We start from the raw sequence: 26,266 nt of genomic DNA, 5'->3' as shown, positions 1-26,266 counted from the left end.
GTTAAAAAGTTACCACATACAGTTAGTCAGTAAAAGCTCAGTCAGTAGCTATGTCTAGGAGGGAGACAGGTTTAAACACTAAAAGACAGGGCCAAGTGTATCATCGGTAGAAGGTGAGCATTAAGTTGTTGGCAGCAGATGCTTGGCCAACAATTCAGAAGAGCTCTGAGAAAAACGTCTAGAGAGTGTAACGCATTATGGAGATTAAACATAGGCATGCTGAACTATATAACAGTCAAAGATGAGATTGCACAGGATATAAAATGTACAACAAAGAGAATGAGAATGGGGAGGTAAGCCCTGCGATTTTATGGGACACTGTTAAAGCAGTAATAAGAGCAAAACGGATATTCAAAACTGTAGCACTAAAAAAACAAAACAAAACTGGAGTCTTACAAAAAGGGGAAAACACAATTAGGGGACTTAGATAAACAACAAAAATATAGTCAAAACCCAAATTTGTTATTAGAAAAAAAAATAGAACTGAGAAACAACATTGATAAAATATTGACTTCAGGAATAAAAAAAAGGGACTGTAGTGAACCTCCTTCCACTGATAGTGAACAAATAGAAGCATTCTTAGAGGCACTAGATCTATCAGCTGGGGAAATACAAAATCATCTTCCAATGTATCAAGAGTCGAAATACAAAAGGCAGTAACTAGGTTAAAAAATTGTAAATTACTAAGAGGTGACGGTCTACCATCTAAGTGGTACAAAACCTTCATTGAGGACATTTTTCCACTATTAGAAACATCATTTAACTATATTTTAGAACTTGTGGTGCTCGATTTCATCAAGTGGGTGAGGCTAAAGTGATGTCAGCAGATGCACCTGCTGAGAACTGTTCTGTGATGAGACACAGAAAGTTTGGCGCAGCTCTGACCTTGTTTGTGGAAGTTATTAGACATTCGTCTTTTATGCCGAAAAGTAAGATTTTGAGGCTTGGCCACGCCCACATGCTTTGATGCAGCAGAGGCCTAATCACACTGAGCTCACTGTTTGCGCATTGACAAAAGCAGATGATGCATACAGTGTGATTTAGAGCCAAACGTATGCAAATGGAGAGATATGGAAATTCGCCACACCAACACTGTCTGGCCAACAGGCTTTGTTTAGAGCAGAATTCAATATCCCCTAGTCTCATCAGACTGTGCCTGACACTTGTATGAATCAGAGTGTAAAAGAACATCCACCAGTAAAAAAATCTGATTTCCTTTTGTAAGTTGTGGAGCTAAAGTGATGGTCGTGTAAATATGATCAGTGCTGGTCTGAGATGACACACAGAAAGTTTTGTATTGCTATAAGCTTGTTTGTTGAAGTCTTTACAGTTTTGTCTTTCATGGTGTGATGTCAGATTTTAAGGCTTGGCCACACCCACATTGTTTCATGCAGGAAAATGTATTTGATAACCTTTGATCTTCAGTTCTTTAAGACTATACTGAGTGATTTATAGTCTGTGAGTGAAAAACTGTGGCAGGAGTTTGCTTGGATTCAACATGTGTAAAAGAGACAAGATTGCGGCTTTGTTACAAAATAGCTGACTTCCTGTGGGGTTTGAACTGTGGCTTGAAGAGACTTGTAAGTCCTGAGAAGTTACACGTGTACCGAGTTTCATAATCCTCCGACAAAGCATGGCTTGGAGATGGTTGTTTTAGTGCTTCTAGAGGGCAGTATGTAGTAATTAGGCCACACCAACCAATTATTTGACTGAATATCTTTGGGGGCCAGTCCAGATATACATATTTGAGTGATAACTAAAGTTACCAGTATATATAAATTCAACCATGTTGAACAGCCTATGGAGCAGTTGTTTTCTGGCTCAGCCCCAAGATTATACAGGTTTACAGGTTATGCTATATCTAAGACATGTTTGATTTTATATTTAGGACTTATGGGAAATGCTGTATTTAAAAGCAAAAAAAGTAAAGAAAAAAGTTGTTATGATCCTCCCCACCTCAAAAAAAAAAAAAAGAACCAAAGGCATAATCTGGTTACAAGTAAAAGTATATTCCATTAAATGTTTCGCATCAGGGCAGATTCAAAACAGCTAAAACATCAAGAAAAAATCCTCAGAAACTATAACGATCCAAAAACTGTTATAGCAATAGGCAATACTTAGCATTTAGGAAGTTGCTGGTTTTGCTTCTATGGTGCTAGAAGACATACAGTACATCCAATGCATTGAAGAACAAAGATGCTGAAAAGCCCCCAGGCCGGCAACTTCTGACACAGACTATTGGTCTAAAAACATGTAGTACTGTTTATCAGGAGTTTTAAATTTGCTCTGTACGTTTCTGAATAATAAGATTTTAAAGAGTTAAAATGTACGGTGGCCCAGAGGTGTCAGGTCAAATACAAGAGCCACAACACAAATACAAAAGCGACAACACAAATACAAGAGCCACAACAGAAATATAAAACCACAATGGAAGTCATTGAACAGCATTATTATGTAGTGTCCTTATTTTCTTGTTATACACTGTGTACTCTGCCAATAAAAAAAAAAGATGAATAAGCATAAGCAGAAAGTGGGATGAGGGAAACTTTGTAAATCTTAAGCATAAGATTAGGGAAACTGGATTTTCTGTTTCAAAAACCGAGAACAGATGGCGTTAACCTATAGATATGTAACTGCACTGCGGTCAAGTGAGCCGACAGTCAGAAATACGTGGTCACGCCAGCCGACACCAGCTCTCTCTTAAAAATTAGCTTCGCGCATGCAGGGTGCATTACAGTAATAGAGCAGAAAGGATGCCGATCCTGGCAACGGTTGAGAAAATAAGAGGAAAACCGAAAAGTAACCTTCAGTGCATTTATATTAATTACATTTTTACAACTTTCACATAAAAGTTTTATGTAAAAAATAAATATTTAATAATTTTACTGTACATCTTTGGAGAAATAATGGGTCAAAGTATCTACTAATGCTCAACCAGTGTATGCTTTTGTCCCACTTTCAGAATTTTATTTCTCCAAAACCATGAGAGGTGACAACACAATCTCTTCAGATTATAGTAAAGGGTCATCTATACTATAACCACAATTAAAAGCAACAAAAGCATATACTGGTTGACCATTAGTAGATACTTTGACCCGCTATTTCTCCAAAAATGTACAGTAAAATGATTAAATATTTATTATTTTTTACATAAAACATTTATGTGAAAGTTGTAAAAATGTCATTAATATAAATGTTCTGAATGTTACTTTCCTGTTTTCCTCTTATTTTCTCAACCGTCGCCAGGATCGGGTCCTTTCAGCTCCATTACCGTAATGCACCTTGCATGCGCGAAGCTAATTTTTAAGAGGGAGCTAGTGTCCGCTGGCGGGACTGCATATTTCTGACTGTTGGCTCACTTGACCGCAGTTGTAACTGCGTAAGTTAACTTATGCAACAAAGTCAAAGCTCATTGTAGACTCATAGTTCCAATCAGTGCGACTGATTATGAAAAAAAAAGCGTTTCACTTATCGAACTGGCAAGATTTGTCTGCTGTTAGCAAGCAAAGCTTCTCTTCCCATTGTTTCATTCAACAGGCACTGTTACTTCTGTTGCATGTTGCACGACTTCCGTTGTGGCTCTAGTATTTGTATTGCAGCTTTTGTATTTAACCTGACACCTCTGGGCCACCGTAAAAATGTGTTTTAAAGTTAAAAATAATATTTAGTGTAGTGGGTGATTGGTGTTATTATTATGAGCCCAGATAAAAACAAATCAATTGCTGCTCCTGGTTGTAGATTTGATTTATTGAAGCCGCCCAACCACATTTCCTCATACAAGACTATAAGTGAAACATATTAAAAAAGTACTTTAAACAATTGCCTTTTTAAAGGAGGTACAAAATTACTGTGCGACAGGTGGGAAGTGGTGTTAATATAGTTTGACCAAAACACCCTGTAGAAAGAGCATCCTTTTTTGTAACTGACAGTGTTAGTATGACATTGTGTAGGATTTAAACGACCAGCACTCATATATGCAATGTAAAAAAAACACCAAAAAGCATAAACATTTTTTTCTTAACATGCACTAATAAAACTTAATCCAATTAACATGTAATAATTATTATTGTTATTATTATTATACATTTATTAGAGGATACAAGAGATAAAAAGGAGAAAAATAGGAATGGTTTTATTTTAGGAAATGTATGTTGAAAAAATATTAAAATAAGTAATTTGAAGAACATTACCACGCATTAAGTAAAACAAGTTATTGCTGGAAACAACACTGCAGTGTTAAAATCCTTTTTAAAATTTGCAACAAACCATCTATAGGACAGAATAAATGTGCATCATAGCAGCATCATGCTATGAGGATTCTTTTTTTTTCAGCAGAGACAGGGACGTTGGTCAGAGTTGATGGGAAATTGGATGAAGCTCAGTGGTATCCTGGAAGAAAAATGTTTCCAGTCACTAAAGGAGTTGAAAATGGGCGGGGTTTCACCTTCCAGCCAGACAGCAACGCAAACATACAACCAGAACTATAAATCAATTGTTTAGACTAAAAGCATATTCATGTGTTAGAATGGCCCAGTCAAAGTCAAAAACCCAATGGCAAATATGTGTACCTTCGATCTGACCATATTGCTATATAGCAACATTGCAAACAAGTATGCTTACAAAAAATCAGTCGCTAGATGTGTGAAGTTGAAAGAGACAGCTCTTTACAGGACTTTCAGCTTTAATTACAGCTTCTGCATAGCACTGACTATGGGGAGTTGAAGACAAAACCATGTCACACTTTTCACAGCAGAACTCTGTTAAATAGATAAGTTGTTTGTGAAGCAGTTTGCTTTACTGGATTTTATTCAGGGGCTTAAGAGGAAAGTGAGCCAAATGCAAATGCATGACATACTCAGATTTTTATTGTTATTTTATTTTATGTTCCTTCCACTTCACAAATATGTGCTACTTTGTGTAGGTCTGTCACATACAATTTCGACAAAATACATTGATGCTTGTGGTTGTAACATGACAAAATGTGAATAAGTTCAGTGGGCATGATTACCTTTGCGAGTTAGTGTGTTTGTGGGATGCAGAGGAGATATATAAGCATAATTTACCTCCTTACTAAACATTCACATGACTAAAATTCCCCAAAAAGTAAATTCAACCAAACAAACATAATGACATGGAGTGACATAGTAAACCACCTTTATACAGAGACTGCCAATGAAACTGATCGTAATAAACAGAAACACACACACACACACACACACACACACACACACACACACACAGAGACCAAAGCTTTAAAGAAGGTCTAAAATTCCTGAACTTGATGTGTTATTCGAGCAAACAAAAAATTCCAACAATGAAATCCAGGTTTTCTCTGAAATCACAACTGCCAAGAAATCTACCTTTCAGACACATTCATCTTTCTCTCTGTCCTGTCTCCCACCTTCTGTTTATTCTGGCTCTCCTCAGCAGCATTACTGCCATGCATGTCAGATCTCTTAGAGGAAAATGAAAAACAGCAGTCATTTTAAAGTGCAGGGTAGGTTATAAAGTCTGGCACATCACTCCCTGTATTTGTGTCTCCCATGCTAGTATATTCTGTGTTACATAGTGCATACCACTACAAAATGTGAAACTTCACAAAACGTCTCCCAATTTAGTGTCTTGGTTTTAACAGAAGGTTGAATACAAATGGCAACACTGGTTCTGAAACTTACCAGGACATTTAGATCTGATTATACAGGACTTAATAAAGTTTGAAATTGCCCCCTGCTCAGTTGTCTGAGGACATCTATAATTTTTACACATATAAACCACCTTGTAATCAGCTCTTACACAGACATTCACTTCTGCAAAAAAATGTTCTTTGTGAGAAATTCATTTTTATGGCTTAAATATAACTTTACGTTGTATGCATTCTTGTGAACGAACAACAAGCAATTCCCCTAGTTAAATTCTCCACAATGTCATGATAGCATATAAAATGAATGATTACACAGGTGGGAAACATTGTCTTGTCTTCAGAAAAGAGATGCACGTAAGCAAATGATGTTGTTCTTGGTCCAGAGGTCACATGTGGCACTTGTGGTAATAATTTTCTTTTTCCAGATTTTGTAGTTCCTCTGAGGTGATGAATGAGAATGGGTAATTTGCCAGTAGCAATATCTCTAGAAGTAGCTTATTTCATGTTGCCAAACATGATTTATGACAAAAAAAGGGGAGGGAGGAATATTGTGACTTCACCATTTGCCCTCCTGCACTTCCATATTGCCCAGGAGGAGTTTAGGGGTATTAGATTGACACAGCAGCTACACACATCTGGTTTGGCCATATACCCAAGCTTTTTTATAGGCGAGGGGCTATTTGAAGAAAAAATGTGAAATTGAAGAAAATTGAAATATGATGAGGCAAAAGTGGGAATAATATCCATGCCAAAGATTATTAAGTTACCACTCTGTTTGTCTTTCAGAGTTTGCTGTCCAATTTTTTCCAAATTCCAAGTAAGACTAATGTCCTCTGGGGATTTCTTTCAAATAAGTGACATTGAAGTGACAAGGTATATGTTTTCATGTGCAATTGTAATGTACACCTTCTATAAAAAGAGAAACCATGATTTGTATACACTTTACTGCTAAATGAAGTTTCTCCATGGGGCTACTGCGTAAATGTTTTACTGCAAACAGAGATAGAAATATTCTAGAATTGCGCCGCTCAAGGTGGCAGCAGATTGGAGTAGCTCTGTTACTTTTGATTCTGATTTATTCTTTTTTGGGAACTATTCCTCTTGTGGTGGATACAGTTGATTTTTTTTGTATGACTGTCCACTCCAGTGTCGGATGCTGTGCAGCTTGGAGGATTTTTCTTAATACTTTCTATTTTTGGACATTTGTTATGATACATTGCCATGGCAACAGGGTTGTTTCTTACAACCGGGAGCAGCTGATTAATATCTCAAAAGCTCAAATAATACTTCAACTACAACCCCAAATCCCTGATGAGTTGAAAAGGAGACACCGTGGATGCAGAGCAGGAGCTAAGAGAAGAGAGAGAAGGAGGAAGTTCAAACCATCTCTTCCGTCGATTTTGATGGGCAATGTGAGATCGTTGGGAAACAAGTTGGATGAACTCCAAGCCCTACAAAGGACCCAGCCAGAGTACCGGGCATGCAGTATCATGTGTTTTACTGAGACATGGCTGCAGGATCATATCCCCGACTCCAGCGTCTCTCTGCCGGGCTTTTTAACCAAACGAGCAGACAGAGATTTAAAGAGGAGCCGCAAATGTAAAGGAGGTGGACTGGCAGTACTTGTGAACAACAGATGGTGTAATCCAGGACATGTTACTGTGAAGTGTCATCTCTGCAGTCCAGATATTGAACTGTTGGCAGTAAGTTTTCGTCCATATTATTTACCCAGAGAGTTCACCAGTGTTATTTTGGTAACAGTTTACGTTCCACCTTCCGCTGTTGCCGACGCTGCATGTGATGCCATCAGCTCAGTTGTTGCTAAGCTACAGACACAAAACCCCAATGCTTTTGTGGCAATTTCTGGTGATTTTAACCATGCTTCACTCTCTGCTACATTTCCAATGTTTCAACAATTTGTCAGCTGCTCTACCAGAGAAAACAAAACATTGGATTTGTTTTATGCAAATGTCAAGGACTCATACATCTCTACAGCACAACCTCCTCTAGGCAAATCAGATCACAATCTTGTTTTTCTCTGCTCGAAATATAAGCCCCTGGTTCAGAGACAACCTGTAATAAAGAGGACTGTGAGAAAATGGTCACAGGAAGCTGAAGAAGCTCTGCAAGGTTGCTTTGAGGCTACAGACTGGGACGCACTGTGCCAGCCACATGGAGAGGACATCAATGCCATGACTGAGTGTGTAACTGACTATATAAACTTCTGTGTGGATAACATCATCCCCACCAGAACCGTGAGATGCTTCCCCAATAACAAACCTTGGATCACCAGTGACCTGAAGGACCTGCTTAACAAAAAAAAAAAGAGCCTTCAGAGAGGGAGACAGAGAATTATTGAGGATTATACAGAAGCAACTTAAAGTCAAGATAAGAGACAGCAAGGAGGTGTACAAGAAGAAGCTGGAGAGCAAGCTCCAGCAAAACAATATCAGAGATGTGTGGACAGGGATGAAGAAGATCACAGGCTTCAAGCAGAAAGAAGATCAGACCGATGGAGGTCTGGACAGAGCCAATGAACTGAACACATTCTTCAATAGGTTCAGTTCAGAAACCAGCTTCGCATCCTCCTCTCCTGCTCACAGCCAAACAGACATTCCATCTTCCTTTGACCCACAGGACCCACAGCTGTCCAGTAACACCTCACATTTTTTATCTTCCACCTCAGCCCTAGACCCTTCTGCTTCTACATATTTGCCTTCAACCATATCAGAAGATGCTGATGCTTCCTTTGATTCTCCCTTCCACCTGTGTGTCTCAAGAAGTCAGGTGAAGAGACAACTGGAGAGACTGAATAGGAATAAGGCTGCAGGTCCAGATCATGTCAGCCCTAGAGTCCTGAAGGCCTGTGCAGAGCAGCTCTGTGGGATTCTGCAGCACCTCTTCAACCTTAGCCTGGCCCAGAAGAAGGTTCCGGTGTTGTGGAAGACCTCCTGTCTTGTTCCGGTACCAAAGAAAACTCACCCATTAGTCCTCAATGACTATAGACCTGTTGCCCTGACATCTCACATCATGAAGGTCCTAGAGAGACTCCTGTTGGCCCACCTGAGTAAGCAAACAATAAACTATCAGGACCCCCTTCAGTTTGCTTATCGCTGTGGAGTTGGAGTTGAAGATGCCATCATACACCTGCTTCAACAAATCCACTGTAATCTGGACAAAGCCAGCAGCACTGTGAGGATCATGTTCTTTGATTTCTCCAGTGCATTTAATACAATCCAACCTGATTTGCTTTGTCAGAAACTCCAGAAGACTCAGGTGGAGGCCTCAACAATCTCCTGGATCAAAGACTACCTGACAAACAGACCACAGTTTGTGAGACTGAAGGGTTGTGAGTCTAACCAGGTAGTCAGCAGCACAGGAGCACCACAGGGGACTGTACTCTCACCATTCCTTTTCACTCTGTACACCTCAGACTTCCAGTACAAGACAGACTCCTGTCATCTGCAGAAATACTCGGATGGTTCTGCAGTCGTGGGGTGGATCAGAGATGGACAAGAAGATGAGTACAGGAAGGTGGTGGACCGCTTTGTGGCATAGTGTGGAAACAATCATCTCATTTTGAACGTGACTAAAACAAAGGAGATGATTTTAGATTTGAAGAGAAACAGGAATAAGTCAAAAACTATTTCTATCATGGGAGAAGAAGTGGAGGTGGTGGAGGAGTATAAATACCTCGGTGTTCACCTGGACAACAGACTAGAGTGGAGATGCAACTGTGAAGCCATCTACAAGAAGAGACAGAGCAGACGGTACTTCTTGAGGAAGCTTAGGTCCTTTGGTGTTTGCAGCAAGATGCTGCATATCTTCTATAAGTCTGTTGTGGAAAGTGTGATCTCTTCTACCATCATCTATCTGTTGGGGAAGCAGCATCAGAGCCAGGGACTTAAAAAAACTCAACAAGCTGATAAAAAAGGCTGGCTCTGTTCTGGGGACTCCTCTGGAGATCATTGTGGAAAGAAGGATTCCTCATAAAATGAAGAACATTATGGAGAACCCTGAGCATCCTCTTCATGAGACTGTCCTACAACAACAGAGTGTCTTCAGTCAGAGGATTCTTCAGATCTGCTGTAAGACGGAGCGCTACAGAAGATCCTTCCTGCCCACAGCCATCAGCATCTACAACGGCTTTTTGAGGAAACCTTTATAATATGAGCTATAACAACATTTAATTTCCCTTTGGGATTAATAAAGTATTTTTGAATTGAATTGAATTGAAATATGAAGGTTTTGAGATTTAGGCACACCGACAGAGGAAACTAGGAATAAAAGAGAAAGGAATTTAATATTTCATGGAACAAAGTGGTTTTCTTGGTTTCTTTTTTTACTATTCACCACTCAAATAAGCAAGCATAAGTGTGCCTGGTTCTTTGTCCTTTTGCGTCTCTATAGCCCCTTTTCCTTGGGCTCTACTATAGCCAGTTCCACTCCACTCAGTCCATTTTTTGATCATTCCCATTACTGGTTTTCAGGCCTGGTACTGGCTTTTTTAGTACCTGCTCAGCATAAGGTTCCATTGTGGCTGAGCAGGGCCAAAATGTGAAGTGAACAGACTGCTGTTTACTGATTGGCCATGGGTGTGGTCAGCCGTATGAGTCTGTAAGCAGAAAAAATGCCATTTTCCAAACTCTCTTCACATGCAAGCCATGGAATCGTCACAAGCAACCAGCAAGTCTAACCCTTGGTGCAACGATGAGATGCAGGATTTTCTGTGCATCACAGGAGACTGCGGAATTCAGCAGCAGCTCAACAGTGTCTTGGAAAAATGACTACACATCACTAAAACTGTTTGTTCTAGAACAATACTGATAAAATTACTAAAACAACTATTCAGAATGAATGTTTTCACGGTGCTAGAATCTTTATATGGCTTCTAAAAACATTGAATAAAATTATTCCTTAAAGTTTAATGAAAAATAGATGAAAAAGATGTTTACTCTGTTATGATAAGACTTACTTAACATAAAACCAATACTAATATACAAAGAAAATATCACTTTCATCAGATAACCAGCTATTAGATTTGTGGCATTAATAAAATAATTCTGTCTCAATTTAATCTTAGGCTATTAGTCTATGTGAACAATTGGCATTGTACTATAAGTTGTTTTTCTCTTCTACAACAAAACCCCAAATAATACAAAATGGGTAATTATGATCCACTTTATGAAACATTATGAAATTCAATACAAAAAATGCATATCTGTCCTAAAATTCTACTGATCATAAGTGCCATAAGAGTCTCTGTCATTCCAAATAGTATTAATTTAAAATCAATGTGGCTAAAATGTTCAAGACATTTAGAAACTCTATTAATTCCAGCAGTGTGTGGCGTCATATTTAGATTTAATAGAACATTTTTAATGAAGCAGATTGGAAAAGGGATCCTTGCATCCATTACTGGATGATAGATAACTGAAAAAGGTTAGCAGCCACTAATTAACACTCTCTTAAATTACAAAAGTACTTACCACATTTTTTCCCTCTCAATCTTTCATTTTTTTTCTTTTTAAATGAGGTAAAATAATATTGAGAGGATAGGAGTTGAATCAAGACAAAGCATAATTAAACGCTCTGACGGGGTGAAAGTATCCTCTGGCGGTGGTGGTGTTTGTTAATGTAGCTGCATGTTCACACTTCAGTTTCAGTCCTCACCACAGTCTGTGGGAGTGTGATAGAAAAGTCTTAAAGTCTCTTGTTAGCGTCAAACATGAATGTTAAGTACAATTATTCAAGCAATTAGATGAACTGCTTAAAACATAAAGTAAGTTTTTCTGTAGCTATTTAAGGTTATGTTGGGTTGTATCAGACATTAGGGGGAAAATGTAGCATTATATTCTGTATAATAGCATTCGATCAATGATCAGAAAAATAGGTGACATATTTTGGGTTCTTCTGAAGTGACAAAAACTGACAATGTAAAACAACCACAAAGTACATTTAATGAAGATTCGTTCAAAGTCATTAAATGCCGTGTATTTTACTTGTCAGGCACTGTAACAAAAAACTGCAAAAAGCAGCTGAGGCTGAGAACATCATTTATTGAATACAGGCTATTCTGTAGTTGCACATCTCTTAAAGAGCAAATTTAAGAAATACTACATATACAAAGAACAATAGTGATATGAGAAGGGCATCATAGTGAAATAAATTTAGAGACACTCATTTATCTAAAGCAGGGGTGCTCACACTGTTTCAGCATGCGAGCTACTTATAAAACAACCGAGTCAAAAAGATCAACCTACCCACTACAAAAATGCAAAACATATAACTATTTTAAAATTTATTAAGGATTCTTTGTTTGTACAATGTATGTTGATGTACCTTGCATTACTGAATATGCAATATTGCACAACACACATAATAAATAATTATTTAAATTTTTTGTAATTACCTGAATTACTTGAGTCAGTTGCTTCAACGAATGCTTCTTTTACAATCTCTCCGTCTTGGAAGGACTTATTGTTTTTAACGATGGCGTGACTCACCCGGAACGAGGCTTCAGTGGCGGCTTTCGCTTTTGAAGTTTATTGAGTGAAAAATGACTGCTGTCCGGACAACTGGGATTTTAGTTCCTCCACCTTTATCTTTCTCAGCTGGCTTTTCGGCGGAAAGTCGATGTCTTATTTTCCATGAACAGTCTGAAAATACCGCTCCACATTTCATGTCATCTGAATGGTTGCCCTGTATGTCAATCAAGTGACGGGATGTTTGATAGGCTGACAAATATTTTTTTAAACGTCACGCTGCGATCGACCAGTACTGCCTCAACGATCGACCAGTAGATCGCGATCGACGTAATGAGCACCCCTGATCTAAAGGGTAAAGAGAGATATATATTGTTTTTTGTGATTAAATGAAAAAGACTTGTTTTTGTTCTAAACTGTTTTGCATTTCTCCCCAAAAACGTAAAACGGCCCCACACTATTATTTATTAATAGATTCCAAGGCAAGAGCGTCACAATTTAGACATGGCAGATATACCGCTAGAGAACTGCAGCTCAGGTAACATAGCACGGACCCAATACTAAAGTTACTTAATTACAGGTCCTTCTCAAAATATTAGCATATTGTGATAAAGTTCATTATTTTCCATAATGTCATGATGAAAATTTAACATTCATATATTTTAGATTTATTGCACACTAACTGAAATATTTCAGGTCTTTTATTGTCTTAATACGGATGATTTTGGCATACAGCTCATGAAAACCCAAAATTCCTATCTCACAAAATTAGCATATCATTAAAAGGGTCTCTAAACGAGCTATGAACCTAATCATCTGAATCAATGAGTTAACTCTAAACACCTGCAAAAGATTCCTGGGGCCTTTAAAACTCCCATCCTGGTTCATCACTCAAAACCCCAATCATGGGTAAGACTGCCGACCTGACTGCTGTCCAGAAGGCCACTATTGACACCCTCAAGCAAGAGGGTAAGACACAGAAAGAAATTTCTGTACGAATAGGCTGTTCCCAGAGTGCTGTATCAAGGCACCTCAGTGGGAAGTCTGTGGGAAGGAAAAAGTGTGGCAGAAAACGCTGCACAACGAGAAGAGGTGACCGGACCCTCACAAAATTAGCATAGTTCATCCGACCAATAAAAGAAAAGTGTTTTTATGCTGGAGATAGGCACCAGCTCCCCCGCGACCCACTATGGAATAAGCAGTAGAAAATGACTGACTGACTGTACAAGGACCAGTACATAACCATGCCATGCAGACTCTTGGTCTGCACTGATGAAGATTCACTCATGGAAAATAGGTCCAAGTGGCTTCATCTGACAGACACTAGACTACATTTTAAATAATTCAGCTAATACCTACTCAACCACTTATGACACTGTAAAAGGTGTCATAATTTCTTGTTACAGCAAAATACATGACAAGACAGGAAACAGCTTGATCACAGCTTCAACGTAAACTCTGCTTGTAACAGTGTAACAATTGGTGCATGGTACTGTGTCATATTGCATTCAGAAATATAAAACTTATGATGGTGGTATTCCATCCTAAACTTTTAAAATGCAGGTTCATCTTTAACATAGACAACTTACACCAGTGAAAACTGATTTGAGTCCAATTTATTATTTATTTATTTGTTTCTCTCTAATTTTCTGTGCACATATACGGTCCTATTCAATAAATTAGAATATGCGCTTCAAAGAGGCTACATTGTCAGATTAAAAGTACCTTTTGAAAATAACCTTCAAGCAGGTCCAAACAAGCTCACATTTCTGTATTAAAATGTTTTTTTTATTGTCCTGATGTAATATTCTAATCTTAAATGACATGCTTTCATTAGCTGCAACCAGAAAAATCATCATAATAGAAATAAAGGCTTTAACCCATCAGTCTTGTGTAATCAATCTATATAATGAGTTTCACTTAGTGACTTTAGTTAGTGAAATAAATGACCTTTCCAATAATCAAATTTATTAAATATGACTGTAAACTGTCTGACAGTCAGCTTCTATAAGTCTAAGGCCATGGTTCTAACCAGATAAAGTGGACTGTTTCCTGTGGGTCAGGGGTCAGTCGTTGCCTCAAGTGAAGGAGTTCAGGTATCCAGGTGTCTTCTTAATGAGTGATGGTAAGATGACGTGGGAGAAGGACAAACGGATTTGGGACTTGTCTGTAGTAATAACCTGGGCGTTGCTCGGGTCAAAGAGCTGAGCCAAAAGGCAAAGCTTAAAATTTACTGGTCTACATTTACAACGCTTACTTACAGTCGTAAGATATGGATAATGGAAGGAACAACAACATTTTGATACAAGTGGCTGTGATGAGGGTGGCTGTGCTTAACTTTACTGGTAGGATGAAGAACATAATCTGGGTGGTGCTCTGAATAGAATCATATTGAAAGATGCTTGTGCAGATTCTCAGTCATCACAGGCTTGAATCGAAGGCAACCAAAATTTTATTCATTCTTTTCTGAAAATATTTTGACACCTAAGAGTTTTTGTCCATTCTCGAGTCTCACATATTTAAATTTGCCCGTTGAAGTGGTTTGGCCACCATTCATTCCTTTTGTCATCCACAAAAAGCTCAAGATCAACAGGTTAAAGAATTTTAAGGTAAAAAGTATATTTAAAATTTTGAAAATATATTATCACTACTCATGGGTGCACTTATATGAAATTGTTTATGTGCAACATTGACTTCTTAAAAATGTGCTGCAACATATTAAGGAGATTAATAAGTAATAGCTCGAAGTTTTTAAGTTGAGATCTACCATATACAGTTAAGCCCAAAATTAGGTTTAAAGTAACCTTTTCATTTTTCCATTGATAATTTATCAATGGAAGAATCCTTACCCTACAAGTCATTTTTAAATAAAATGTAAATAAAAACAGATTTTTGTTTGCAAAATTGACAGTCCTTTTAGTGTGTTTCATTATCTTCTGAGAGATGCCTATCTCATTTCATATCAGAAATTAAATGATCAAATAAAAATAATTTCAAATCTAAATCTGCTAGGGGTATGAATAACTTTGGCCCTGACTGTAACTATTACAATCTGCAAAAAAAAAAAAAAAAGCGATGACGCATTTTTATATTTTTAACCTTCCTGACACATAATTTGCAATTATAATTCAAAATGTGTTCTCATAGCACTAAAAGAACTACAGCAAAGACTGAAAAGAGAGTCAGAGGTAAAGTAGATAAATTTTGCTCAGCACCACAGAAGTGGCACCACTTGGGATGTTGGTATATGGGCGCGTGCTTCTAAAACACTGCCGTGCAGCTACTTGATCAGGGCTTGATCTGTTCTCCGGCGAAAGCTCATGTGGGTGGAAATCAAATACCCTGAGGCTTACAGGACGCAGCCCAAGGCCTAAAAGGTAATGGCATGAAATATAGATATAGAGGTGACAGATGTTTACATTGCATTGTGAGATGGTGTTGAGACACAACGCTATGGCTCCCTCAGTTGGAGAGGAACCTGATGAGCAGTATAGAAAAGAGATGGAGTGATAAAGGAGGTGCTCTGGCAGTGTTTGCAGGCAGATCATTAGGACCCCTCTTTAACTCAACCCCCAGTGACAATCTATTGCTCTCCTCCCCTGTCAGCGAATCATTATGGTCTGATCATTAGTGACATCGCCACATGCCCATCACTCAGGCTAGTGCCATATTGGCAGATGAACAGCCTCTGCTCCAGGCCCACTAATCTGCGGAGTTCAGACAGGAAGGATGAAGGAAGGTTCGCAAAACATTAGGCACACTGGACTGACTCTTTTTAACCAGCTCACATGTGGAAATTTCAGCATCAATGTTCAAGGAGAGAAGTGAGAGGGACAGATTAACATTTTATGGAATGAACATTTTCACAGAATTAAAAGGTCAAATTAAATATTTCATGAAACCCTATTTGCACTCTTACTGAATTTTATTGTTTTTGCTTTTTTGTCACACTTAAATGTTTCAAACTAATTTTAATATTCAGCACTGCAGACTTGACTTGCCTCAGTCAGGGTCAGTGTTAATGATTTAACAATATGAAAGAGGCTAAGCAATAACTGCACTCCGGAAGGTTCTCGGGTGAAAAACCACTGTTGATCAAAACGAACAAATCCCTCTCACATTTGCCAGTTTGGGAACGTTTTATGTGGCTCAAGACAAAAGAGGAACTTTTTATATGACAAGAATTCTGTTTAATAACATAAAACTAACACAGCATTTAACGTAAAAGAACATTATATTGACATGATGGTGGTTATAGTGTGATAGTCTGGGCCTCCTTTGCTGCTTCAAGACCCAAATGACTGTAATTAATGAAATAATGAATTCTGCTCTCTTCCAGAAAATTCCGATTGCTCATGGGTTATGCAACAGCACAACGATCCAAAGCACACCAGCAAGTCTACTCCAAATAAAGGTTTTGGAGTGGCCTAGTCAATGTCTGGTCTTAAGTCTGATTGAGATGCTGTGGCCTGATGCTGTGGGTGGCTAGGTTACCTAATTTAGTTTGCATCCCTAAACAATGTTTCTTTTTGTCATCAATTTAAACACATAGGTCATGCTATATTTAAACAATAATATGTAAAGAACCACACTGTGCATTTCTGTCAGGCATATATACTTAGAGCAGTACAAATTATTCAATTTTGTATGGAATTAGTTTTGTGCCTAAAAGATTGCGAAAAACTCTTAGATGATCAAACAAAAAAATACGAATTTGAGAAAAAATATCATTTCAAAAGTAAAACATGCTATCTGCGATCAATCTCTTAAAGCAATGCTGTAAAGTCTTTGTTAGACTGAATATATTTTTGTTATCATTTTCCTCTGTTTCATTCTCGCTGTTCAGAGTTTTGCTCTCGCTGCCAGCTTTGCAATTACACTTCCTCACGCTCTACTTTGCTCTCCCTCACTTTTCTTTGCACTTCTGGCACAAACCTCTCGGGTCTTCTGAGAAGTCTTTTGCCATTGGACAGAGATTTCTTGAGTGACATATCAGTGACCCGGAAATTGCGTTTTTTTTCTTTAGTAGACAACTACGCTGAGATTCCAACCGTTCTGCATGCACAGAAGATCAGAGGTGAGTATTGACCATATATATCTAATGTCTTCTCAGGCACTCTGTGTTTTAATCTTTAAGTAAAGCCAATCGATATTTTGTAAGTTAGCTTTAAGCAGATAACTAGCTATCAAAAGCAGCCAATGCTAACGTACAGGACAGGGGACAGACAGCAAGCTCAATTTGTGGCAGTGGCAGGCAGAATTGGCAGTTCGGACTGCCACAGCGTGTCGGAGCTGCCACCGGAGCTGCCGCAGCCTGTCGGAGGGAGCCAGGGGATTCCGCGAGGGTGCCAGAAGGTGCCAGACCGGCCGTAAAAACCTGCCTCGGCGGTTTCCGCTGTTTTTGTGGAAGCTAATGCTGATAATCGGCAAACGAGTTGTCATTGTTGTTGTAGCCTGTTACTTTTAAATGATGGTGTCATTATTGATTATTATTTAATAAACAGCTATAGACCCATAACATAAGGTGATTGTATTTATTTGAGATGGAAAATAAATAGCACTATGTGTATGTATGACGAGCTGAAAGGATGACAACGAATTATTGCACAAACGCCCGGTTTATTGTCACTCACAGAAAATTATAAATAAATGCTTAAAAACACTCTGGAAGTCCCAGGCCATAAGGCTGCCACGAGGGTGCAAGAGGATGCCACGGGGTGCCAGAAGGTGCCAGAGGATGCCAGAGACAAGACGGTAGGTTGTCATTCTCCATGTATTGTTCGAAGCTCTAACCTGTTACTCAGTTGTTAGCTGCAGACAATTATGCAGTTATTGGTTGTTTCTTAACCAACATTCTTAAACCTAAATTTAAAGTCACTTCAATTTTTAATATAAAAATATTGACAGACATACTTTTTTGATCTCTTTTGCTCAATAGTCCATAGCTCTGTTTCATTCTGCATAGTTCGTCTTTGGTACTTAAATTGCTTCTTTTCTGTTTGTGTTCATGCTTTATGATTTATTTAAGACCAGTTCGCAAAATACAATAATACCCCATATTCCATGAAAGGATTAATTAACAGTAAGATATGCACTTATGATTGTGTCATTTTCTGTATGTCATTTTTGGTCTAGGCTACAAAGCCTTGCTGCAGTTAATAGTGTACTAAGAACACATGAGGCACCCTAGACAACGGCCCCCATGCCAGTGTGTAGGGTGTCTGTAAATTCGGGTGTGCGAGCACAGCTGCAAAACATAGAAACAGATACAAAATGTTTTTTTGACTGACAGAATAAAGTGCAGTCATTTGCCAAATGAGTTTAGATTTTATTTCTGGATATGTTGGTGGCTGGTTTGACAGTAGACTGGAATGAAAGGGACTTCTTCTGTGGATGCAGTGTACTTTAAGAATTAATTGTTACATGTCAAATACAACTTATGTTAGAAATAATTTTGTGTTTACTTTGATTGAATATTAAAGAAACATATATTTCAACATTAAAGGCACAGAACTGAAGACACAATTAATAACTTAACATGAAAATATAAATGAAAAATAATGGTAGTTTAACTCTGTGGAGATTCAGCAATATTGGAGTAAGATGAAATCCCTAGCCTTCAACTTTATATCAGCATTTAGCAGATTAAACCAGGTACAGATCTTGGTCAAAGTTGTTTTTTTCTTCTACAGTGACAAGGTCCTAGAGTCAGTTAAAGCAGAGGATATTCTGACAGATTCAAAAATTAAGGTAATAACATACATTGTTAATTGTCCTTAGTGGCACTCACAATATTTTCAGGTCATTCAAGTCAAACTACACAATTAATTATATGTATGAAATATTACAGGACTTGGAAAGAAACCTGCAGTCAGGGAATGTTCTCTCCAACTGAATGTATCTGTGGAAACACAGAGGATTAGATCCAGTGCTTCGAAAATATTAGTGAACATATCACCGCATTCAATGACATGATGATATGTTTTTTTCTTAATTTTTTTATGACAATATATTCTTTATGTCCTAATCCTAAAAAATGTTGGCAAAGTTTTTGATGATTATTCAAAAAAAATATTTTTTATATAAAACTTGAAGGATGGCTTTTAAAGTGTTGCAGTTATTGGCACTGTGGTCTCAACATGAAGACTGCATGCAAACCTGGTCAATTAATATCTTTCTCCTTTGACATTTTATAGCTTTCTTTTCTTACATTTTTTTTGGTTGGATAATTAGGTTAAATCCTATGAGCTGTCTGATTTTTCTGTATCCAATGTGTATTCAGCCTCTTCACTGGGTGGTTACAGATACACACTAAGAAGCACTTCTGTAAATAGCTAAATTTTTATTTAAGTAATTGCTGATGTTATAAAACAGTTAGATGTTATATTTCTGCAAGTAAGCTGTTAAATATATAAGCTACCCTCAGCTAAAATGAAATGTTTTTTCTGAAATGTGGATTTGTTACGTAAATAATTTCAGTTTACTGTTAAATTTGATCATATATCTACATACCTTTTTATTCCAGACAGAAGCAATCATCCAACGACTTGAAAGTATTGTCAGTTCCTGGAAACGGAGCTGAAATTCAACAGTTTATCCTCGAGGTTCTTCTGCCAGAGGCAAGCTGAATTATTTGCCTAAATTAACAATTAGACAGAAATGACTCATACCATAGGTTCCTAAGTAGCAATGTGTCAATAGACTTGAGTATAAAAGTATTTTCTAATTTGGTAAATCACTGTGTATTATACTTAAAATTAAAGTAATTGAATATAAAAATGCTGTTGAACCTGTAATTTTAATATACCTGCTGTTAAAATGTGTTTTTGTAGGTTGTGATACAGTGGTTGCAAGGAAGCAACAACATGTGCTGATATCAAGCAGAAACTGTGCTTATGAAGACCAAGTCTGTCAAGGAAAATGACAGGTGACTAACATTGGAGGATGAAGACCTATGTATACACCTGTCAGGATAGAATGCAGTACTGGCTCATTTACTGATTGTTTTGCTTTCAAAGATGAGAAAATGACAATGGAAAATGAGGAAATGACAACAGAAGCCAAAGGCACAGAAAAGGTTAAACATTTTTTCAACAGCAGCCACTTGATGGAACCACCTACTGTTTCTTTAGTAACTCATAGGCATTTGTGTGTACATTGTTTCAATAAAGTTTTGACAGTTATTAAATGGCACTGGTACCCAATATGGGATTGATAGAGCTTTGATTATGTAAAGCAGATATGATTGTATAAAAATATAGGCTAATTTGCAATACTTTAACAATATTAACACGTAACAGCGTCTACATACTCAATATCCTCAACAAACTGTCTTTTTTTGCAGGGAAGCAACATGTTGACTGACAGCCAGACTGCAGCTGATTGGTGCCAAAAAACATTTCGGGGTAGAGTCACACTTCCAAAAGTACTTGACATGGATAACACTGAACAAACTTAAACCCTCAAGGCCATAAAGAACTGGGAGGATAAATACGATGACTGCTCTCCAGCTGAACTTTTAACTTTTATTTTTGAAAAAAAGGACTACGAAAAAATCTGCTCAGTAATTATTGATGTCCAAAATCTAAACATTTTTGCCAGGTTTGAGGAAGACTAATTAGTCTTTGTGGACCCTAAAGAGTATAGCCAAAGTAAATGTACAACAGTGACCCTCTGGCATCTCCTGGCACTTTCTGGCATCCTCTGGCACCCCCTGGCACCTTCTGGCACCCTGTGCACACTCGTGGCAGCCTTATGGCCTGGGACTTCCAGCGTGTTTTTAAGCATTTACTTATAATTTTCTGAGTGACAATAAACCGGCCGTTTGTGCAATAATTCATTGTCATCCTTTCAGCTCGTCATACATACACATAGTGCTATTTATTTTCCATCTAAAATAAATATAGATAGATAGATAGATAGATAGATAGGAGAGAGAGAGCGAGAGACTCTACAGATATCGATACTGTTCTGGTCCAATAATGGTACTATAAACCCCGTCAGATGCAAGTTTCCCCGTGTATAATACAGGGGGAACGTTATCTGACGGGGTTTATAGTACCATTATTGGACCAGAACAGTATCGATATCTGTAGAGTCTCTCGCTCTCTCTCCTATCTATCTATCTATCTATCTATCTATCTATCTATCTATCTATCTATCTATCTATCTATCTATCTATCTATCTATCTATCTATCTATCTATCTATCTATCTATCTATCTATCTATCTATCTATCTATCTATCTATCTATCTATCTATCTATCTATCTATCTATCTATCTATCTATCTATCTATCTATCTATCGAGCAGACGGTGTGGAAACCGTATCTGATGGGGAAAAGCGAATCGACGTAACACCGGACCTGCCAATTCTGCCTGCCACTGCCACAAATTGAGCTTGCTGTCTGTCCCCTGTCATGTACGTTAGCACTGGCTGCTTTTGATAGCTAGTTATCTGCTTAAAGCTAACTTACAAAATATCTGTTGCTTTTACTTAAAGATTAAAATACAGAGTACCAGAGAACACATTAAATATATGGTCAATACTCACCTGTGATCCTCTGTGCATGCAGAACGGTTGGAATCTCAGCGTATTTGTCTACTAAAGAAAAAAAAACATCCTGGTGGCCACGTACGCTACGCAATTTCCGGGTCACTGATATGTCACTCAAGAAATCTCTGTCCAATGGCAAAAGACTTCTCAGAAGACCCTCCCCCCCGAGAGGTTTGTGCCAGAAGTGCAAAGAAAAGGTGAGGGAGCGCAAAGTAGAGCGTGAGGAAGTGTAATTGCAAAGCTGGCAGCGAGAGCAAAACTGATCAGCGAGAATGAAACAGAGGAAAATGACAAAAATATATTCAGTCTAACAAAGACAAGACAAAGACTTTACAGCATTGCTTTAAGAGATTGATCGCAGATAGCATGTTTTACTTTTGAAATTACTTTTGAAATGATGTTTTTTCTCAAATTCTTATTTGTTTGTGTGATCATCTAAGAGTTTTTTGCAATCTTTTAGGCACACAACTAATTCCACAATTTTGCCTCTAATTTTCACAAACTGAAAGATTTTTGTTAATTTCAATCCTAGAGACTGTTTCTGGTCATTACTGAATGTTCTTAGATGATGATGCAATGAAAACTAGGAATGCACGGCCTCTGTGTTGTGACCTGTAAATAATTGATAAATCCATTTTCTTGACTAGAACGTTAAACAATAAAGCAATGTAATTCTTATCAATTACAGTTTTGTCTTAATTGTTGCCTTCATAGAACAGCACAGCAAAACACCATGCCATTTTTCAATTAAAAGGTCCAGATGTTTTTGGAGGCTTCAGTAGACACAGGCAGTTGTGAGAAATGCTTTATCTGCATTGTAATAATCACTAGAACATCAGCTCCGGGCTGCATTTACATACTCATGTTTTATTCCAGCCCTCTTTCTAATGCACCGCTTAATTATATTGAGCGCAGACAATGTCAGACCCCCATAGCTCCAAATTTATTATTGCACTGTGTGAAGCAGAAACCATCAAACCTAGTGTACCTCATCACAGCTCTCAAATGATGGCCAACCTACCCCGATCTATGCAAAGAACACATTACATTCTCAAATCTTATTCATAGCAAACAAATAACAGAGATTTAGCCTAATCAAATTTTCCTAGACTTTTATTGTAGGTAAAAAAAGTATAGCAACTTAACAAAGTCTTACAATTAACCTCAAATTGCAGAAAATCTGGGGACAGTTAAATCATATTAGTGTGATGTGTATAGAGAACAGAACACCTCAGAGTTTGGGGGTCAGTCTTTGCCTCAAGCGAAGAAGTCTAAGTATCTAGGTGTCTTGTTCACGAGTGATGGTATGATAGCGTGGGAGATAGATAGACAGACTGAGGCTTTGTCTGCAGTAATTCGGAAGCTGCTACAGACTTTTGGAGTGAAGAAAAAGCTGAACCCAAAAGCAAAGCTTTACCTGTCCATGTGGGCTTCTTCTGTAGTGTGGCTGGGCTTACTCCTAGAGATAGGGCAAGGAGGTCTGTCATCTAGGGGGGCTGGAAGTAGAGCAGCTGCTCTGCTGCATCAAAAGGAGCCCATTGAGGTTGTTATGGCCAGGTTTTTCTGGGCATATGCCACTTGGAGGAGACCCAGGGACAAACTCACAACATGTTTATTCTTGTTCATCCACTGAGCTGAGCTAATATTCGAAAGTCATTATAGATTAAAAAAGATATAATCTTATGACCTTGAAAGGGGTATGTTCAAAAGAAGTGTTGTTTAATTCAGATATTCAGAAAAGCTTTTTAAATAACCCATAGTTCATTAACTTTATAGAGAATAACATGTTAAACTCTTCAAAGTAAATTAGCTAATCAGTAGAAACATTACATGTTTAAACCTTGAATGTAAAACAAGTTCAGGGCAGAAGTCTCTCTATACATGGGCCATGCGCTCTACAGCTGTTCCAACGCTGCACACATGAGGAGACAGTTATATCTACAAGGATAGTTTGTGTAAATTTTTGTACCCCTGAGTCTAAAGAATGTGGCAGAAACAAAATTGTTAAATCAATTTTTTTAACCTAACGCCCAGCGCGACCCTCTCCAAACCGACCCTCTGATTGTCTGTACAGAGATGACCTCAGGATTACTTCTTCTAAAGGCTAAGGCGTCCAAATACAGCTGAGTGATGAAAGTTCAGCAGGGAAAGAGAAATTTCGAAGAAGACCAGGACTTACCACCTGCAAAAATGTGGTTGTAATGGTACGTTCACACCAAATGCGATTTCTGCGAAAGGAGCGGCCAATTTACATGTTATCCCTATGTAGAGGCGCGTTCAGGAGTGGCGCGGCGCGTGCGAAGGACGCGGAGGGCACGGCGCGGAAGGCGCGGCAAGCGAAGCGGGAGCGGAGTGGCGCGACAGACGAGTTGAAAAATCTGAACTTTTTCCTAAATTCGCGTCGCGTCAACCAATCAGGGACTGGATGTGGCTGTGACATAGGGTGAAGGACCAAAGCGGAGAAGAAGCGGTTGTCAGTGAAGAAGGAGGACCAGATCATAGTGGCGGTGTGCGGCAAGCCAGAGTTGTATGACTCAGAACTAATTACTTTTACTGAGACAAGTACAGAAAGGACCTGGCCTGGTTATGTTTAGGCACAAATATCTTATATTTAGGAGATGTGGACATTAAAAATCGGCTGTTTTTTTACTGAGCTGAGATTTATTTACTCACCGAAGACAGATGGACAGGTGTTCAGCAGTGGGGATACAGTGCCGGTAAACCGCGGTGAAGTTAGTTTGAAGTTGGATGTTCAAGCTCCGCGGAGTTAGCGGCATCTAGCTCACGGTTGATCCGATTCAGGCACTCAGATTTTCCACGATTGTTTGGTTCGGAAACTTATTGACGGTCCTTAGTGAACCACCGCACGTCAGAAGAGGGAGCAACAGGGAGCAGCTAGCCGAAATCTGGGTGCCTGACTCGGATCGGCCGTGGGCTGGATGCCGCTGGCTCCGCGGAGCTTGAGTGTCTGGTGTCCGGCTTCGGGCTGGCTTCACTGCGGTCGCCAGTAGTTGGCGTCCCGGAGGCCGATTCGTCTCCCAATGCGAGGCAGCAGATAGTCGAACTGGGTCCTGGATAGACGGAAGTACCGCTGAAATCGATCGTCATCCAGACGCAGCTCCTGGAGTAGGTGGTGGTACTCTCCGAACTGTTCCCGTCCCTGAAGAATCTGGTGAACCCAGGGACGTTGACGTCGGCGGCGTTTTTCGGCTCTCCACAGGTAAAACACTGTGATTATCCGTGAAATCTATGTCCGCCATGTTCAGTTGAAACCAGCAAGCAGCAGATGGAAATTCCTCCTATTTGATGCCGAATGCCAACGCGGAGTTCACGCGGAATGTGAAGCGGGCAAAAGCACACAAATGAGGCAAAACATTCGCAGAAATCGCGTTTGGTGTGAACGCACTATAATACATGTCTTGCTTGCATCATGCATTTTTTATGTTTCTGCAAATAATTTTATTTTGTTTTTGCTCTACCTCAGACACTCAGGATCTCTTAGTGTGTCAGGAAAGGTGCTTTTTGGAGTAGGACCCAAGTGCAAAGCAGGTAGCAGCAGAAGATAGTGAGTGGGGAAGATTTAATAACTTAAAAAAATAGGCAAAAACTCACAGGGATGGCGTTGGGTAGATGTGGTAGGAACAAAGCAGACATGGCATGAAACAAGTCATCGACAGGCTTGGCAAAAACAGATGTAAAAACCAGCAAGGAACAAACAGAACTGAATAGTATATATAGACCATGGCAAAGGTGAAAGCAGTGAGACTGATTACAAGGAGCAGGTGGACCGAATGAAACAGACCGCAAGCTGGCCGTGGCAGGGAGTGGCAACAAGAACATGAACAGAGAAATAAGAAAATAATCTAACCCAAGGAAACTTTTTAGAACACAAACTAGAATGCATCAAGAACAGAACATGAATGCATCACGGGGGGGAGACAGGACGGGAGGGGTTTCACAAGAACTCCAGTGTAATCAATTTAGAATTTTGCATAGAAGTTTGGTAAATTAGAGACTGACTATTTATGTAAATTACAAAAGTTGAATGTAATAATGAAAATTTACACATGCATATTCCATTTGATTGTTTAAACAGACTTTTATTGAGATGCTTCCTGCATCGGGGGGTGAAACTGACATCTAACCTACAGAGTACATTAAAAAAATCACTTATTGAAGCAATTTAAACCGACATCTCCGGTTTGGTAAGGTCACATGTTCCATTACAGTGAGCGGAGAGTCGGAGCCCAGCATCCCCATCCTCCTAACCACCCCCACCCCACCACCCCTACCCAGTCCAACATCTCAGCTCCATTGCTCACCAATCCCTCTAAGAACAGCCAAGCATGGAAGAAATATTCTTATTTAGATGAGGGCTCGGCGAGGGGCACAGTATAGCATAACAGAAGACGAATACAATGTAGTGTGGCAAGCATTGTGAGCGACTCCAATACAACCTCCTGTACAGAAGGCAATCAAATCTGGCAGTCATGTGTAAAGATACTTATCTGCCTGGAGAGGATTTCAGCACCATATTTCTGGGAGAAATGGAAAATCAGGGTTGACAGCTGCTTGTCACTGGTA

Source organism: Girardinichthys multiradiatus, chromosome 12 (genome assembly GCF_021462225.1).
Source record: "Girardinichthys multiradiatus isolate DD_20200921_A chromosome 12, DD_fGirMul_XY1, whole genome shotgun sequence".
NCBI lineage: Eukaryota > Metazoa > Chordata > Actinopteri > Cyprinodontiformes > Goodeidae > Girardinichthys > Girardinichthys multiradiatus.
This window is presented reverse-complemented; position numbering follows the sequence as displayed.